Here is a 14680-nt window from a genome sequence, read left to right as displayed (position 1 = left end):
TTTTAGCAGCACTGCACTCACTACAACGGGGGTCGCTACCAGGTAAATCTACAATTCTTCATTAGGCTCTGGGCGCCCAAGCAATGGTGGGTTCTGGAGGTATACCTTCAATTCTTCAAATGCTTTCTGGCACTCATCCGTCCATGCAAAGTCTTTAGGACTTCGGAGGTTCTTCAGCGTCTTGAAGAATGACAGACACTTGTCTCTGGATAGTGACATGAACCTTGATAGGGCGGCGATCCTTCCATTCAACCTCTGTACTTCTCTGACTGTCTGAGGTGGTGCCATCTCTTGGATGGCCTTGATCTTGGATGGGTTAGCTTCTATTCCCCGTACTGAGACCATAAACCCTAGGAATTTTTTGGACGTCACCCCAAAAGCACACTTCGCAGGGTTGAATTTCATCTGGTTCCTTCTCAGTACGGCGAATACCTCTTCCAGTTCGGCGAGGTGTTGATGAGCTTGGCCACTTTTCACGAGCATGTCATCAATGTACACCTCCATGTTGCACCCAATCTGTTCCTCGAACATCTTGTTGACCATCCTCTGGTAGGTGGCCCCTGCATTCTTTAGTCTGAACGGCATGGCACGGTAGCAATAATTCTCCTTGTCCGTTTGGAAGGCAGTGTAAGACTCATCAACCTCATACATGAGGATTTGGTTGTAGCCGGAGTAGGCATCCATGAAACTTAACATCTCATGTCCTGCAGTAGCGTCGATCAGTAGATCGATCCTGGGTAGTGGGTACTCAACTTTGGGGCATGCCTTGTTCAAGTCAGTGTAGTCGACGCACATTCTCCACTTCCCGTTCGGCTTGGGTACCATGACCACTTTTGCAAGCCAAGTAGGGAACTTTTCTTCTCTGATGAACCTTGCTCGGCTCAACTTCTCGATCTCTTCTTTAATGGCTGCCTGTCGGTCGAGGGTGAAATTTCTTCTCTTCTGCTGGACGGGCTTCCTGGTTAGGTCTACATGTAGTTTGTGCTCTGCTATGGATCTTGGAATGCCAGGCATGTCTGCAGTCGACCATGTGAAGACATCCATATTAGTCTGGAGGAGGTACCCCAGTTCTTCTTTCTGCTTGTTGCTCAGTAGTGAGCCCATTTGTACGACCTTGGACGGGTCGTCTTTGCTGAGTAGCCAGGGGATGAGGTCCTCCACCGGTCTTCCTCTCTTCTCTATCAGCTTGTCTCTCTGGTCACTGACCAGGTTCTCTATGCATAGTGTCATCCCTCGTGTGTTGCTATTGTTCTTCTTCACAAAGGTGGCATAGCATTCTTTGGCCTTCTTCTAATCACCTCAAACTTCTCCCATACCATTATCAGTGGGGAACTTCATCTTCAGGTGGATTGGAGATACGATGCCTCTGAGGGCCGTCAGTGATGGTCGCCCTAGGAGGCCATTGAATGACACCACAGACCTGACCACCATGAAGTTCACCATAATGGTCACCTAGAAAGGGTGTTCTCTGAAGGTGACGGGTTGCTCTATAGTGCCTCCGATGGAGGCGGTGGCGCCCGAGAATCCATGGAGGTAGGTGGGCTCTGGCTTGAGTTGATCGTCTCCAAATCCGAACTAACTGTAGGCGTCCAATGAGAGTACATCCACAGATGTCCCTGTGTCTATCAGTACCCTATGCACGGGTCGGTTGGCTATCTCCACCTGTACTACCAGGGCATCCTCATGTGGAAAGCTCACACCTTCCAAGTCGTCATCCGAGAAGGAGATCACCGTCTCGATCTTCACCATCTTGCTTGGCTTCTTTGCTACTCCCACGAACCTGGCATAGGCTTTGGCCTTTCTAGTAGACTCTTGCCTCGGTCCTCCAAGTATGGTGAGGATGGGGGCTCCCTTAGTGCCACTTGGCTCTGCTGCATCTCTTCTCTTATCAGCGCGGTCTCTTTCTCTATCTCGATCCGCTCTTCTTTCTTCCCTTCTTGGTTCTTCTCTTTCTCGGTCTTAACCTCGATCTCCTTGGCCCGAACGGCCATTGCGTCTTCCCTTTACGTATCTGTCCAGGCTCCTTGCTCTCACAAGGCTTTCTATCTCCCTCTTCGGCTAGTAACATTCCTCTGTGTCATGCCTATAGTCCTTGTGGAAGAGGCAGTACTTGTTAGGGTTGCGCTTCTCAAGTCCTACCAGTATGGGTCTTGGCCATTTGATTAGGCCACGGTCTTGTATCTGCATGAGGATCTGTGACCTGGTGGTGTTGAGGGGGGTGAACTCTGGGCTGCTTGCCCTCTCACCTCTCTCTGATTGACGATCACTTCTTCTTGATGGGCGATCGCCCTTCTCCTGTCATCGCTCAGTCCTTAATCTTTTATTCTCTTTGCGGTCATCTGGTGCTGACCTCTTGTTGTCTTGGGTCTTGCCTTCAATTTCCTTTACCCATGACTGTACTATCTCGGCCATGTTGGCGAACTCACTACATCATTCCAGGAACACTTTCATGGTCTCAGTCTCATGATGTGTCAAGTCCTTGATTAGTTCCATGTCTCTGATGCCCCCTACTAGGGCTGCATGCTGGGTCTGGTCATCCAAGTCTCTGACTTCCAAGGATTCCTTGGTGAACCTGCTAACATACTCCCTGAGGGACTCCCCAGGGTTTTGGATCACGTTCAGTAAATTAACCGTGGTCTTCTTCTATTTGACGCTGCTCTGGAAGCGGGTCATGAACTGTTCACATAGCTCTGCAAATGATCCAATCGACCATGGTCGTAGTTTGGAAAACTATGAGGTCGCCGCACCCTTGGGGGATGCAGGGAATGCTCAGCAGGAGACCACATCCGATCCACCATATAGTGTCATCATGCCATTAAAGTAGTTGATGTGGTCATTAGGGTCGGTGGTACCACTGTAGAGTTCAAAGGTAGGTAACCTGAACCTGGATGGCAGTGAAGCTGACATGATCTCTTCTGAGAAGGGGTGTTGTCCAGGGATCGAGTGTGTCTCACCCTTGGTTTACTTCTTCAACCCTTCCAGCTTTTCGTCCAACTCTCAGAGTCTCTTATCTGGCTCTTCATCCCGTGTTTATCTTTCATGTTTGACTAGTCGTTCGCTACGAGCTAGTTCATGTCCTCTCCTGGAAGTCCCCTCCCATCTCGACTATTGGCGAGATGGTGAAGGGTCACGTCATGACGAATCTTGTCTTGTCCGCGAGGGGCTTCCTTCACGATAAGTTTGGCTTCGCTCTGGTACATGACTTCCTTCTAGTTGACCATCAAACATCGACCTCCAAATGGACCCTTCAGGGTTAGGTACCACGGATCGATGTGATGGTGTTCTCCCCCAGTTCGACTGTGCTAGGAGGTCTGCCATTCTCCTTGGATGTTGGGAGAGTTCTCCCGGTTGCCTAGTGTGCCTCTCGGACCTATCACCCCTGGGAGGTGATCTCCTAGGGCTTTGCTCTTGCCTCTGCTCCTACCTACGATGATGGGTGATCACCTTCTGCCTGAGGTATTCGTGAAAGAGTCATTGGTTGTCAAGGATCTGATGCTACAGGTCATTAATCTGACCTATAATGGGTGGTGCATTAGGATCAGGTACTAGCTCCATGGGGGCTTCAATGGCTGCTTCCGGGTTGAGGTTGTCCACCCCCACTTGTTGGTTCTCTGGGATCTCCTCCTCATGAGAGACACGATCATTGACCCTGCGACGTGAACTCTCCGAAGGAGGTGATCCATTCCCGTCCCTCGGGGCATTATTGGTAGAGGGAGCAGTCTTCCTGCGTGCCATGGTTGAACAAGTATGGAAATAAGCTAGTAGATACTATGGCTAGCGTCGTTCCCATAGACAACGCCGATCTGTTGCGTCAAGAAATCACTCAGCGGTCCTTCAAGTGCCGTAACCTGCAAAAGACCCTGGGGTGACAAAGGAGAACCAGTGTGGTTCCAGCCTAGGACTCTCCGTTGCTTAAGTTAGATCTCTCTGAGCAAATAGATGAATAGTAGTATTCAAGATGAGTCCAGATGTCCCCTAATGGGGCTGTGTACCTTGCATTTTATAGTAGTGTCTGGTGGTGTGGAGAGTCCCAATTGATGTAGAGTGTTTGTCGTAGGTGATAGAGTCCCTGAGTAGCAGGGCTTATCCTGATTGGTTATCTTCCCGAAAGATGTAGTGTTCTTGATAGACTAGGTAGTTGTGTTCCCGGGAGATATAGTGTCCTTGGTAGACTAGGTAGTTGCCTTCCTTAGAGATGTGGTGTCTTTGGAAGTTGCCTTCCTGTGGGACGTAGTGTCCGAGTGGCCTTAGTAATCTTGATGGATAGACTCATCTACGTGGTAGATGGAGTTCATGGTGTATGAGTCCGTTCACTCCACGTGACTCGATAGGCGGTGGCCTAGAGTCCTTGGCAACGTTGTCTTATTGATGGCGATCCGAGGGAGCTTATGCTTGGAGTTGAAGTGTGTGGGCACGACGTGTGCCGAGGACAACATGCCCAAGTTCAGGTCTGCACCCACGATCTGCGCCCGAGGTGCCCATGTTGGGTTGGGTCAAATCCTTACTTGGTTCTTCATTTTTGGGTTCTTGTCTTGAACCGGTCTTCCTTATTGGATTTGGACACGTGGTGGCCCCTGATTGGTTGGTGAGAATTTGGGCTCATCACACACAATTGCATAAAAGAGGGTTTGAGAAATGAAGTTTTGAATTTTTACCAATTCTGGCAAGTCGATTAACCCAGCGAGGGATGGGTTTCCCAGTCAATCTGAGGCAAGCATCGTTGCAGAAGTGATTACAGTTCTTGGTGATGAGATTATAAGTATTTCTAGAATACTCCTCGGCGAGCTTCTCCTTCAATGCTCGAACTTCTTTGGAACCTAAATCTGTTCTCCCAATCAGAATGGATTTCCTGAAAGTGAATCCAAGGCATTGCTTCGGTTCCCCTTCATCGTTGGCGAATCTGTTGCATGTTGCTGTTGAAGGATTGCAACGGAGTGTTTGTCAACGTTCTAAACTTCTGATTGAGAGAAAGAGTGAGGGGGAAAAGGTCGTAACATTTGATTTAGGACAACAGGGATTGTGTTTAGTTAAGGGGTGCGATTGTTGAAAATAGTCAATATTTCCAAACTGGGGGTAATAATTGTGTAGAGCTACATCGTTTCATACAGAGAGAGAAACTTTTGAGATGGGTCACGGGTATTTTTGAAACTTTTGACATGAATGAAGGGCATTTTTGTCAATTGAAAATTTTGACAAAAAAATATGGAATACGTACTTTTATAGGATACATAGATGTATATCTTATCTCTTTTCCCTAAGTTAATCATACTTTCAAATGGTAATCATGTCTTATCTTATCATTGTGTAACCTTCTCATGCAATAATTTCCCATACACCATAGGCATTTGTATCTATAATCGTAATTGTCAATCCTATTTTATTTATTCCAGTTGGGCTCAATTATTGTTGTCTTTTTGGTAGTCTCTTTTGTGTAGGAAGTATTTATGGCTCCCCGTAGGCGAAATGATTTAGCCGTCATGCCAGCTCCCCCTCTTGCCTTCAATGTGGGGAGGTTTATATTAGTGGAGACCAGGGGAATTTACCAAGAGCTTCTTCATAACAGAAAGATTTTGGTGGATAGGGATATGGTAGAGGAGGAATTGATTGCCTTCAAGGTGGGCATCAAATTTGGCAAGCTGAAGTGGAGCAGCATGTTGACTCATCCAGACTTCTACTATCCCACATTGGTTAGGGAGTTTTATTCCAACTTGGTGCTAGTCAAAGAAGATGGAGAAGGTGTTAGGTTGACCTCATTTGTGAAGGGGATCACTATTACCTTTAATGAAATGGAGTTAGGGATACTCTTGGATATTTCTATAGAAGGGGATAGGGTCTTTTATGCCCCAGACAGCGATCTTAGCAGATGTCTTTCCCCTACAGACAGTCAGAAGTTGTACAGGGCACTCACCAATAATAAATCCGATGAAAATGAGGATCTTTCAAGGTTTCCCCCCTCTCAGGAGGTTCTCACTTTTATTACCAAGACCAACCTGGCGCCCTCTAAAGGACACAACACCCAACCTCCCTTAATGGTAGCAGCACTAGCGTACTCTCTCTATACTGGCCAATAGACATGCCTTCCTTAGGTGATTATCCAGCACATGGCTCATGCGGTGGCCAATCCTCACCACAAGAACACCTTACCATATGGTAGACTGCTCACCTGGATTTTTTTGTACTTTGGAATAAACCTCGATCATGAACCCAAAGAAACAAGCTCCGAAGGGCCTTTTGGGTTTAATGCCATACAGAGGATGGGGTTGTATTGTGATTATTACAGCTCCAGGGAGCCGGTCAGATATGGGGAGGGAGGGGAACTCCAAGAGATTGATGATGAGGATGAGGATATAGAGTTCATGGGATCCAGGCCACATTCTACAAGGGCTTCTAGTGCTAGAGAGGGAGGTAGAGGTGATTTTCTTTTGGCCATCAGGCAGATGAACCTGAGGATGATGGAGGGTTTTGAAGAAGTTAAGAAACAGTTCTCTTCTCAGGATCAGCGTCTCGAGAGAATGGAGAAGGAATTGAATGACATCAACACTTCCTCTGTTATGGTGGTAGCAAGAGGACTGATGACTATGACGGCATAGAAGACTAGCCCGCTTCTCTTTCAGAATTAAAGTTGTCTTTGATTTGTTCTTTTCTTTACTTTCCTTAGATCGGATGTTGTTAGACCTCTCTTTTTTTTTTTTTAGTTTTCCTTTATTTTCTTGCTTTCTCTCTCTCTTTTTTTTTTTATCAACTGGTTTGGAAGATTTGGCAATGGTGGTTGTGGATAGTCTGAGTTAGGAAGGATACAATTACCTCCAAGGGAGAAATTTGAACAATTTGACAATTGGATTTGGTTTTATATATGTATGTTTATATATTTACCTATTTCCTTTAAGTTCTGGGTTTTCACTTGGATCATTATTGATTATTGTGGGTTGTTATTGCAATTGCCCATGTATTACTCTCTTAAGGCCTACAATGCAACATAACTGTTATCGCTCAACAACATGTACTCCAAGTCCTAGATTTCATATATACCTATTATCTTCTAGGTTTCCTATTGCACCCAATCAGTCTTCTCCTATGTCTGCATATACTTATTTATGCTCTTGAGGCTTTTAAATTAGAGTCTTAATTGTTGAGAGTAAATTAAGAGGTTACGTCAGACTATGGTCGGTGCAGAGCATCACGCTCTGATACCACTCTGTCAGGCCCCCATCCCAATAAAAGATATTTTATAAGAAAATGGGTGACTAGGACAACAGGTGTCATCCCAAAACTACCAGGATCACAGATACAGTGACCTGAGCCACAGTCTACCCAATTATCAATGCATCATAATGTCAAAGGACGTATCCAAATGGTATAAATCATTCCAATTACAGAGTTACCGGAAGCGTAAATCATTTTAAATCATACAAATACCGAGCATTGGTTCTCTAATGATAACATATGTTATGCTTACAATATCCCGTGTCAATCTAGTACATTTTGTCATCATACATAAAGTTTATACATGAATTATGATGAATACAGAAAAAAATAATAAAATCATGCCACATGGGCAACATTCTTGGGTGTACATTGACATCCAAGCCCTAGCCACCGGCTCCACTTGATTCGCATCCATAGGTGCTCATCAAGAGACTACCTGCATATCAACTAAAAAGAGGTTGCGCAACGGGGTTAGCTCTACAAGCTAGTGAAAGAGCAAAGGGGAATGCACACACACGCAAACACCCAATTTCAAACAGTTCATGATGCATGCTAATGTTACATTCATTTTCCACCTAGCACACAAATTCTAAGTCAAGTGTATGCTACTGTGATAACTCGGGAGACACTATGGGTCACTTAACTTATCGCCACAATGAAACCTCAGCTATCACGAGGGAGCCTACGCTAGTAGAAGCCATCAGACCATCCAATGGCAGACCCCAATAGCCATCACTACCCCTGACCTGACCTCTCTCCCCCACAGGCAACAGGTGCTTAGACTATCCAACACAGAAACCCCGGTTGGTAAGGATCGTAGCATAAGGGAACAAGAATCCTAGCCACAGATATACTACATGCAAGTCCTATCGTCCCAACAGGTATTCCGGGTACATCAACTTCTCAGTCCATCTAGTACCCGGATACCAGCACGGCACGACGCATACAGGTCAGGATGATAATCAATAAGTTCTATAATTAAATTCTGGGGTTTCGATACCGGTACACCTGGCACCATGACCCGATACAATAATGAAAACATTATCACATCGCACTCGTAGCAGTTCACAATCAAGAAAAATAATGCAATGCACAAGATGCTTATAATTCATATAATAGCATGATAATGATTGTTTAATAGGTATTCAAGCCCAAACAAATCACCCAAAACCCACTCACCTAACTCGGGTATCACTCGGCGTGGTGACATGAATCTCATTGGTACACCTGCTATCCATCGAGTTGGGTAGCCTAAGAATGCAAGATCAAATGTTAAAAGATATGTAGACGGGTCCTATATCATGCCCCCAAAACTAAATGTGAGTTTTAACCAAGACAACACGAATGGACTCACAGACGGAAGCAACGGGGTGAATCTGTCCCTAACTACGGTCAAGCCAAAAGGTCAAAACAGGAGGACAGATCCACGGAAGAAGCTTCCACCTGGATCCGTTCCTGCATTCGTTCGAGACCTGAAACCTACTGATGAGCACATTTATGTGTGAAATTTTAGGGCATAAATTATACATTTTACCACATTGGACAGAGTTACTCGGTGCTTTCTTGTGCTTTTCAGGGTTTAGGTGAATTCTTGTGAAAATGAAGGAGATGATGCTAAGGAGATATTTTTAAGCTTTTTAGAAGTGTAAATGGATGCATAGCCCATCGAGTCAGCTTCGCAATGGTTCAAACGGCACTTAATTCCGAGTTGAAACGAAGAAGTTATGGTCGTTTCCGTAACGATGCATGAAAATGGTCTGCATGGGTTTATTTATAATCGGATGGGGACAAAGTGAAGCGGAAGTTCGGATTTTAGGGGCCTTAATGCAATTATCAGAAGTTACTTTACTGTACCCGAAAGATTCCATTTGGAAGGCTCTGGACAGTCCAACTTCAACTTGAGATATCTTGGGCTCCCTAACTCCGAATTGGATGAAATTTGGGTCTATTTTGTGTGATTTTTCGCAAGGAACACAATGGTGAGACCTATATAAGCACCCCATGCTCCACGTTTTCTGAAGGACAGAATGGGTATTTTATTTATTCTTGAAGGAATCCTAGTCATCACCCTTACTCTCTCTCTCCTCCAACTTCTCAAGGGCACTTCTGGAATTCTACTTGGGATAGATTTATATTTTCTCATCTATGGAAGGTTGAAAAATCAAAGATGCTTTGATTTTATTGCTTGGAAAAGATATCTACAAAGAAAAGGAAGCACTTGTTAGAATGGAAGTTTATTTTTCTAGAAATAGAAGGTCTACATGTAAACAATCTTCTCTTCTTCTTCTTTCTATTTTTTTCTTTTTCTTAGGATTCAAGGCATTGTAAAAGAGGAAAGAGAAGAGAATATTCTCTTTTCTTAGGGAATATTTCTCCTACACTTCCATCTTCTCTCTTCTCCTCTCTTCTACCTATAAATACCCCCTACCTCTCTTGTAAAAATTTGCTCATTCACTTAGTGAAATTTCTTCTCTTCTTCTCCTTCTAATTTGTGATTTTTGGCTTTTCTAAGTTCTAGTTTGCTTTTATAATTTTTAGTTAATGGTTATAATAGGTTTAGTTTATGCTTTAATTTCAATTTAAGTCTTCAATTGGGTTGTAATTTCTTAATTCTAGTTTAGGTTTTAAGCCTTCTAGTCTAAGTTCTTAAGTTGATGACAAGATTTGAAGATTTAGAAGAGGAGGCCATGGTAAGTTTATGCAAGTATTCAAGCTTTTCATTTACATTCATGCAAGCACATCCAGGTCTTACTATCTAAACTCTCAATCTCATTCTCCATCTCCTCTATCTCTCTCTATCTTCTTCTTCTTCCCCCTCTATTTCTTTTATTTTAATATGGTTGTGGTTTATGGATGCATTTTTATTCCCTTATTTCTTTTTATGTGGTTAGTATGTGTGGCTGCATTTTTATTCCTTTCAATTCGCTTTAGTTTGATAGGTTAGATGCTCATGTGTTAGGACGCCGATTTAATCCCTTAATTTTGTTAGATGCTTATGAGTTAGGATGCATTGATTTTCGTTAGTTTAATTAGTTTAATTTAACACTTTAATTTGGTTCATTTTGCATTACTTTTAAGTTAGTTAAATAGAGTGGCGTATATCTCCTCGTGTTCGACCCGTAGCTACGATGGACCCGTACGCTTGCGGTTTTATTTTAACTCAAACAAGTTTTTGGCGTCGTTGCCGGGGAGATTATTGTCCATTTTATTTATCTGATTTTTAAGTAGTTCGAAGTGTTTTAGTTTATTATTTTCTCTTCTTTTTTTTTGAAAAAAAAAAAAAAATCAGTTTTTGAAAACCTCTTCTTGTTTCTCTTCTGTTTCAAATAGTGTGCGCCCAATCTAAAGTCCTTCATATGCTTCAACCCTCCATCTTTTGGTGTCCCTCATAGGATTAAGTTACCTATGACGCTACATCTTGACTTGGTTGGGTGGATTGACATGTGACTTATCTTTGGAGGTGACCACTCTTGATAACAGGAAAGCGACATAGTGAGAGTGTTGGAAACATAAACGTATAGTAGACCTCCATTCTACATCAGAATCCATATTGGAGTTGCACGTAGGTGGCTATAGAAGACTATACGGGTTTCCTTGCTGTCAACCTATATGGCATCCTTACAGCTTTTGAACCATTGTTTCGATTTTTGAGGGATAGAGATGCACTATCTACCTTGGGGTCCCTCTTGTTTCTAGTTTTTTTTTTTTTTAAGTGTTTTATTTTTCTTTAATTTTTCTAAAGGAGACCTCATATCTATTTAGGTGGCTAAGGTGTGGACTCGTGATTCAAATAATCATCTTATTAGAAGACCACCTTCTCTACCACCTTTGACCATGGGTGACCAACAACCCAAGACTCTTAAGGATAGGTTTTACCCCACCAGGGCTGCACGGCCCTCATGCATTAGTCTTGTTGTTACAGGGAATAACTATGAACTCAAGACCAACTTCATCAAATGCTACCCCATTTCCATGGGATGGCTAATGAGGATGCATATCTCTTCCTTAGGGAATTTGAGGAGGTCTGTGTTCTAATTAAGGTCCAGAATTTGACTGATGATGCAGTTAGGCTTAGGTTTATACCCTTTGCCCTGAAAGACTAGGCCAAGAAGTGGCTCTATGGACTGCCAACAAACTCCATTAATACGTCTTTTGAGAAAATTCTTCCCTCTTCACAAGACCAATAAGCTTAAAAGTGACATCCTCCGTTCAGCGAAAACCACATGAGTCCTTTTCTAAATTCATGGAAAGATTCAAGGACCTCCTCTTAGAATGCCCTCACCATGGTTTTGACTTGTGGCGGCTATGCCAAATTATTTATGAGGGTATTGATTATCAGACCAAGCAACTTGTAGAGTCTATGTGTCCAGCAGGCTTTACTTCTTTTTTTGAGGAGAATGATGCATGGACATTCTTAACCAACTTGGCTGATAAGACTAGGGAATGGGAATCTTCCCAAGAGGCTGAAAGGACCACTAAGGGGTATCTCATTGAGGGTATGTCAGCCAAGGAGGCCAAACTTGATAGCCTCATAAAATGGTTGGAGTCCATAGTTCTTAAAGAGTCTATACCAATTAATCCGGTCAACCAGGTCAACCATGTGTCGGTATGCAGTTGGTGCCAAACCCCTGGACACCTTTCTTAGGAATGCCCCAACACCCTTGGTGGGCAATTCCAAGACGAGAATGTAAGTGCTCTCTACCAAAATAACCCATATAGCAATACTTACAATCCAGGATGGAGAAATCACCCCAATTTCTCATGGAATCAAGGGAACCAAGCAGGCCCATCCAACTTTAACCATCAAGGCCAGGTTGGTGCCCAAAGGACCAACTATGTACCACAAAGCCAAGGAATGTCTCCTAACCCCTTTCCCCCTCGTCCTCATCCAGGACCTTCTATTAATCTTCGCTAGGCCTCCTCTCCTTGTACCTTATCAGCCAACCCCGGGTTTACCAATATAGGAGAGGCAACAAGACTGAATGAGATGGACAACAAGATAGCTCTTCTCATGACAAGCCACAATAACATGGAAAAACAACTCACCCAGCTTGTCACAATCCTGCATGAGAGGGAAACAGGGAAGTTACCTAGCCAGCCTGAGCCAAATCCTAGGCATCAGGTTCATATTCAGCAAGGTACCCAAGCTCCTCCAACCAATGTTGCACAAGGCCAATAGCACCAACGGCCCTCTAGACAGGTAAATGTTATTTATGCTTTAAGGAGTGGCCGTGAGTATCAACAGGCTAGTGCACCTCAGTCTTTATCATCTTATACTCCTGTTGACTCTCCCCCTTCTGAAGAGGCCATTGAAGTGCCTACGATTTCAGGTTCGTCGATGAACCTAAAGATATACCGAGATGATTTGGTTGAGGAAACCAAAGAGGATTACGTTGAGGAAGTTAAAAAGACCAACCCTGAAAGAATTTATACACCACCTGCCCCTTTCCCAAATAGGTTGGTTAGCAAGAAGTCTCCTTCTATGGAGAAGATATGGGATGTGTTCAAACAGGTTCAGGTGAATATCCCCTTGTTGGATGCTATTGCCCAGATCCCCGCTTATGCTAAAGTCCTCAAAGACTTATGCACCCAAAAGCGGACCACCAATGTGCCTAAAAAGGCATTCTTGGCTGCTAACATTAGTTCTCTAATCTCACGGCCGATGCCCAAGCATAAGGATCCGGGAAGCCCCACCATCTCTTGCACTATAGGCCATACTACTATTGATCATGCCTTATTGGACCTTGGTGCAAGTGTGAACCTCTTACCCTTTCATGTCTACCAACAATCGGGATTGGGAGAACTGAAACCGACCAAAATTACTCTTCAACTTGCGGATCGGTGGGTTAAAGTTCCTAAGGGAATGATTGAGGATGTCCGTTGAAGGTTAGGGAATTTATTTTTCCTGTAGATTTTATTGTTTTAGATACCCAACCCACTTGCCAACTTCAAGGACCAAATCCCAATCATATTGGGTAGACCATTCCTAGCTACCATAATGCTTTAATCAATTGCAGGAATGGTCTCATGAAATTATCTTTTGGCAATACTTCTGTTGACTTCAATGTGTTTAGGTTGGGCAAGCAGCCTGACATGGATGAAGAGGTGCATATGCTTCAAGGATTTTCCGATGATATTGATACGTTCTTTGAGATTGATTTTGATTCGGGATTTCAAGAATGTATGCAAGAATTGGAGGGTGTTGATGATACTCCCTTATCTGAGGTCTGGAGCATCCAACCACCTTTGGAGCCCCTTGGACCCCTATCCACTTCCATTCCCAAATCCTCTATTATTGAGCCCCCCACATTAGAGTTGAAGGCATTGCCCTCCAACCTCAAGTATGTCTTCTTAGGACATGATCATACTCTTCCTGTTATTATTGCTTCTGATTTGACTTCTATTCAGGAAGAAGAGTTGATTAAGCTTCTAAAGGACAATAAGGAAGCCATAGGTTGGACCATGTCTGACATTAAAGGTATTAGCCCCTCCATTGTTCAACATCATATACATCTGATGGAGAGTTCCACACCTTCTAGGGAACCCCAAAGGAGGGCTAATCCTGTGATGAAAGAGGCAATCAAGAAAGAGATCCTAAAATGCTTGGATCATGGCATCATTTATCCTATTTTTGATAGCCAATGGGTGAGTCCTGTGCAGGTTGTGCCTAAGAAAGGAGGAGTCACTGTAGCTGAGAATGCTAATAATGAGTTGATTCCAACCCGTATCCAAACAGGATGGAGAGTGTGCATTAACTATAAGAAATTGAATGTGGCAACTTGGAAGGACCACTTCCCCTTACCTTTTATTGATCAGATGTTAGAGAGACTAGCTGGTCATGAATATTATTATTTTCTTGATGGTTATGCAGGCTATAACCAAATTCCTATTGCTCTAGAGGACCAACACAAGACCACTTTCACATGCCCTTATGGAACCTTTGCTTACCGGCGTATGCCTTTTGGGCTTTGCAATGCCCCTGCCACATTCCAAAGGTGCATGATGAGTATTTTTTCTGATATGGTAGAGCACTTCCTAGAGGTGTTTATGGATGATTTTTCTATTCATGGCTCTACTTTTCTAATTGCTTGCATCATCTCTCTTTGGTTCTTAAAAGATGCATAGAAAAGAACTTGGTCCTGAATTGAGAGAAGTGCCACTTCATGGTAAAGTAAGGTATAGTTCTTGGTCACATTGTGTCCAAAGAAGGAATCAAGGTTGATAGATCTAAGGTGGACCTTATTGCCAATTTACAACCACCCAAGAGTGTGAAGGACATTAGATCTTTTCTTGGCCATGCAAGTTTTTACAGGAGATTCATCAAGGATTTTAGCCATATAGCTAGACCTCTCACCTCTCTTTTGGCAAAGGACTGCCCATTTGATTTCTCTTCTGAGTGTCATGATAGTTTTGAGCAATTGAAAAGAGCGTTGACTTCAGCCCCCATTATTCAAGCTCCAATTTGGATAGTTTC

This window comes from Telopea speciosissima, chromosome 1, assembly GCF_018873765.1.
Source record: "Telopea speciosissima isolate NSW1024214 ecotype Mountain lineage chromosome 1, Tspe_v1, whole genome shotgun sequence".
Lineage (NCBI taxonomy): Eukaryota > Viridiplantae > Streptophyta > Magnoliopsida > Proteales > Proteaceae > Telopea > Telopea speciosissima.
Note: the sequence above shows the minus strand (reverse complement) of the source record.